Below are 5,532 nucleotides of genomic sequence, written 5' to 3'. Positions count from 1 at the left end.
TTCTTCGCGAGGGAAAAATTCAACGAGCATCCTTTCCCTCAAATCGGCCCAAGAGAGGGCGTGAGCTTCATCGGTACCCACCGACTGTACATACGTGTTCCACCACATGAGGGCGATACCGGCAAAGGTGTGGGTGAAATATTTGACTTTATCTTGGTCTCGACAACCGCTTATGCTAAAAACGGCTTTCGTTTGTTCGAACCATCGAGTGAGTACAACCGGTCCCCCGGTTCCATCAAAAGTGTGAGGTTTGCACCCCATGAAGGCTTTGTAGGAGCACCCTTCGCTTGAGTTACCGGCCCCTTGATTGTTGTTGTGGTTGTTGTTATTGTTGGAGGAGTGATCGGCCATGGCCACTTCCACGGCGGTGGCTATCATTCGTTGTAGTGCTTGTTCGGGAGTCTCATGGCGTGGCACACGACGAGGAGGCATTGTTCCTTCAAAACACAAGAATACCGTTGATTAGTATTCTTAATAATACTAACCATGATATGGAATAAGGATAGAGAGAAATTTTCCTTGACTCGCCTTAAATTCTTTATGTCATAATGTCAGAATGGTCATATGAGTCACCGAAATATAATCCCGGAAATTATATTACCCTAATTCATATGTGCATTCGACACTAATTCATATAGTCAAGGTGGCGCGTCAATTAAATCAAGTAACGTGAGATTAAGATTGAATAAGAATTAGATATGATAGACGAGTTCGAGTATAATGAACAAGTAGTCAAGTAATTCCTACTTCAAGTCTATATGCCGGTTGTAGTCTAGACTCACCAATGTACCCTATGACTTGGGGTTGACACCAATGAACTCTAAATCCCTACAACCAACCCTCTGATACCATATGTAGCAACCCGACCAAATCATGTTTGACGGCGCCGACTACTTAGGTCCCATTACGTGGTCATAAGTCTTTAACATGACGTTTGACCAAAATATGTCGCATTCATTTCATAAGTATAAGGATGTTTCAAGTTTACAAATGTAGTTCAAAAGACTAGCTACATTACAAAGTTTAACGTACGAATGAAACCTATGCGACACAATTTAAGGTAGTCAAAAGACGCTCCAACTATGCATGTATACTCGACATCTAAGCAAGTATCAAAAAGAGTACGGAAGCATGTATCAAGTAGCTTTCAAGGACCTGAGAAAACATATAGAAAACTGTCAACGAAAACGTTGGTGAAATCATAGGTGTTTTAGTAAACGTTGCATTTGAACCACAAGATTTAATATAATATGATTATCTAAATCATTTGCATTCCAAAGTTGTTATTTGTTTCGTAGGCACCCAATTATCAAACTTAACTGTTTTGCACCCTTTGCGTAGTGTTAGAACATACACTAGACCCGAAAATATATTTCATCCGCTAACGGTAGCGAACCGTCCGAATGAGGCTCGTCAAGCCCATGTGATCACATAATATAAGTTCACGTTTACACCCTGCAAGTGTAACTAATGATAATTAAATTGGGGATTTTCGTTCAAACCCGTACGTGGAATGTTCGTTTTCGTACTTGTGTTCAATGTGTAAAAGTATGATACGTATATGTTTCTCATCCCATAGTTTAAAGCATAAAAGTTGTTTGAATGATGGGACTATGATCTCACCTTGAGTGCACGTATGAAAAGTACTTCACAAAGTAACGTTTGCGAAGGATAGTGCTAGTCTTGACCTAAACAAATAGGTCGTATCAATATCGGTAAACACGATAGGTCAAAGATGTTCAATTAGTCCTATGGCTCGTTACGACTCGATTATGTAGCATGTGAATCAAATTGTCAAGTTTCATGCAAGATACAAGTATAGAAACAAGTTAGGAAGGTTGCATAATCATTTGGTTAAGTTTGACAAAAAGTCAAACTTTGGTCGGTCAAAGTCAACGAAAAGTCAACACGTTCGGGTCGAGTCCCGAACTATTTTTCTGAGGTTTTTATTCATATATAAACATGTTAGAACAAGTCTCATGTGAATCGGAGGTCCATAGGTTGCCAAACATTTTTCATAATTTGACCAAAGAGGTCAGAACCTGGACACGGCTTAGGCCGCGCCGCGACCCAGGATTGTCGCGCCGCGACAATACACGGGAGCTGGTACCTGGTCAGTCTCAAATGTCCAAGTCTCAATTCCAAACACTTTCAAGTATAACTCGCAAACCGCTAATACCTAGAACTCGTATCTTATATCGTTAGAAAGGTAATTTGACAAAGAACACACCTAAACACATTTCATCAACCAAAAACGTCATTTGCAATAACCGACTTTCCAACATCTAATGCTCAATTAATACACAAGTTCATAAATGCACAAAATAGGATTCGGGAATTAAATGCATACATATGGCACGCCGTTTCGTAGGTAATCAAGCATACAATCTAACTAACCACTTACCAACCACAATTCATGGCATTCAATACATTAAATGTTCACATTCAATTCTATCAAACCCTAACCAACAACATCAAAATCACTAATCATGTTTATGAAGTTTTCTAAAACAACCTACACATCAAATTGAAGCTAGTGATGTTAGGAACACATTTAATACATGCATTTATAACATTTAACAACATTCAAATAACCAAATCACCAAACCAAACACACCAAAGTTCATACTCAAGCTAGTTACTTCAAATAACGAAATCGAGCATATAAATCATATATTCATGTTAGACTTGAGCCATAGTCACTAATTAACAACTTTATAAGTTAAAAACATCAAGAACACAAAATCTAGTGATTTTAGAAAGTTACCCAAACTTGATGAAATCGGTATGGAATCGAAGAGAAAGTTGCAAGGATTCCAAATATGTAATTTGTTTTGCAAGACACCCACTAGCTTGGATTTAGATGATGATTCTTTGATATGGAGTTTGAGAAAAAAATGGAAAGTAGTATAGAAAAAGAGAAAGTGAATTGAAAAAGGTGGGAGGAAGGGGTTAACTAGTCAAATGCTAGTCACCTCTTTGGCACTTTGGCGAAACTTGTCCCTCAAGTTCGGTTGCGGGTACGTGAATTACCTAAACGAGATATTTTAAAACGCGTATTAACGAGGGATGTCATAATCATATAACGGACTTTAAATAGTTAAACGGAAAAGTAAACGAAAAAAGGCGGGATGTTACACCGGTCTCACATCCTCAATCATTACCTCCTACACATCTAAAGGATGTGGATTGTAAGTCAACTTTAACCGATAATGAAAATATTGATGTTAAACTCCATTGGCGGAGGTGGTTGAGAATATGCCCAACTATGGGAAATTTTTGAAGACACTCATGGCCAAAAAGGGAGATGTTGAGAAAGCATCCACCACTTTCTTAAAAAAGGAGTGTGATGGTATTTTGAAGAAATGTAACCTACCACCAAAAATGGGTGATCCCGGACCTTTCCTTATACCATGTAATGTAAACGGGTCAGAGATGCTTACATCTTTAGCCGACTCGGGGATGAGTATCAAATTCATGCCCTACTCCGTTTACAAAAGGTTAGGCCTAAGTGACCTTTCACCCACCACAATGAGAGTTAAACAATTTATCAATCAATTAACTCTAGTGTGGGAATTGCCGAGGATTTAATTATTAAGGTAGGGGACATGGAATTTCCCATTGATTTTGTTATTGTTGATATAAAGGAAGACCCGGGTGTACCTCTTGTTTTGGGATGAGTTTTGTTACTAACACATTTTGATTTTTGTAAATGATGTTTTTAATTAATGAAAGGTGTTTAGTTGTGTTCCTCATTAAATTACCTTTCAAACGATATAAGATACGCATTTTAAGTGTTTACGGTTCATAAATTATGCTTGTTTGAAGTTTGGATCATTTTGGACACTTGAAAACTGCCAGAATTGCTGAACAGATACCTGGAGCGGCACTCCAAACCCTTGAGTGGCGCTCCAAACCCGGCTGTCCAAAATTTCACTTTTTCGTTTAATTCTAACTATGCTACGCACCTCCGATTAACATGAAACTTGGCCAACATGCTTATATATGATTAAAAACCTCAGAAAAATAGTTCGGGACCCGACCCGAACGTGTTGACTTTTTCATTGACTTTGACTTGACCAAAGTTGACTTTCATTCAAACTTAACCAAACACTTATGCAATCGTTCTAACATGCTTTTATACTTATATCTTGCATGAAACTTGACAATTTGATTCACATGCTATATAATCGAGTTGTAACGAGCCATATGACTAATTGAACAACTTTGACCAATTGTGTTTACCGTTATTGATACAACCTACTTATTTAGGTCAAGACTAGCAATTGTCCTTGCACACGTTTACTTGTGAAGTACTTTATTACTCGTGCACACAAGGTGAGATCATAGTCCCACTTTTACTCTTTTAAACTTACATTTGGGATGAGAAAACATAAACATTTCGTTTTACAAAGTGAACACAAGTACGAAAACAAACATTCTACATACGAGTTTGAACAAAAATCCTCAATTCGATTATCATTAGTTACACTTTCCGGGTGTAAGGCAGAACTTATGTTGTATGGCGATATGGGTTTGACAAACCCTCATTCAGACGGTTCGCTACCATTTTTGGATGAAATATATTTTCGAGAAACAGTGTATGTTCTAACACTATTGTGATGGGGTTCTATGGATGGAAAGTTAAGCCTTGATAATTGGGTGCTCGTGATAACAAATTTTAGAATGGTTTACTATTATTTCAATGTTATAAATCTTGTGGTTCATTTGTACTTACTTACTTACTTAAACCTATGATTTCACCAACGTTTTCGTTGACAGATTTCTATGTTTTTCTCAGATCCTTGAATGTTTTGTGATACATGCTTCCGCTCATTATTTTGATACTTCCATTGGATGTCGAGTATATATGCATACATGGAGCGTCTTTTGGCTACTTTTAAATTGTGTCGCATAGGTTTCATTTGTACTTTTAACGTTGTAACGTAACTTGTGGTTGAACTATTCTTGTAAACTTTGAAACCATCTTTACATTTGAAATGAATGCGACATATTTTTTTTGGTCAAACGTTATTTTAAAGACTTACGACCACGTAATGGGACCTAAGTAGACGGTGCCGTCAATGACGATTTTGTCGGGTCGCTACAAATACCTCACCGGATGAAGAATCAAGATATTGCCTCGTTAAAGTATGACAACCTCGATAAAATGTATTGATGTACTCCTTCTTCGTCAAACCGTGCGGTGGGCAAGCTCTTAGTAGCTTCTTGAAGCATACCCATGCATCATACAAACTTTCATCACCCCATTGGGTGAACCCATTAATCTCCATTCTAAGTCGCTCTACTTTTGACAGTGGGAAGAAGTGATTGATAAAATCATTTGTTAATTCTTGAAAAGACCTTATGGAATCGGATGACAAACTTCTCATCCAAGCTTTTGCATCTCCTTGAAGTGTAAAGGGGAATGCCCTTAACTTAAAAGCATCATCGGTGACATTTTTGGTTTTGTAAATATCACAAAGATCATTAAAGTGTTGAATGTGTTCAAACAGATTCTCATCTATCAAC

At 37.7% G+C, this 5,532-nt stretch overlaps 1 non-coding gene across 1 annotated transcript; it reads left to right on the top strand.

Moving 5' to 3' along the window:
* The first annotated feature begins 5,196 nt into the window (after positions 1–5,196).
* LOC139856562 (small nucleolar RNA R71) lies at positions 5,197–5,303 on the top strand. The gene has a single exon (XR_011762035.1). It is a non-coding gene; the product is annotated as a small nucleolar RNA R71 (small nucleolar RNA).
* The last annotated feature ends 229 nt before the right edge of the window (positions 5,304–5,532 follow it).

This window comes from Rutidosis leptorrhynchoides, chromosome 6 (assembly GCF_046630445.1).
Source record: "Rutidosis leptorrhynchoides isolate AG116_Rl617_1_P2 chromosome 6, CSIRO_AGI_Rlap_v1, whole genome shotgun sequence".
Lineage (NCBI taxonomy): Eukaryota > Viridiplantae > Streptophyta > Magnoliopsida > Asterales > Asteraceae > Rutidosis > Rutidosis leptorrhynchoides.
The sequence above is the reverse complement of the archived record's forward strand: the minus strand, read 5'-3'. Positions and strand labels throughout refer to the sequence as shown.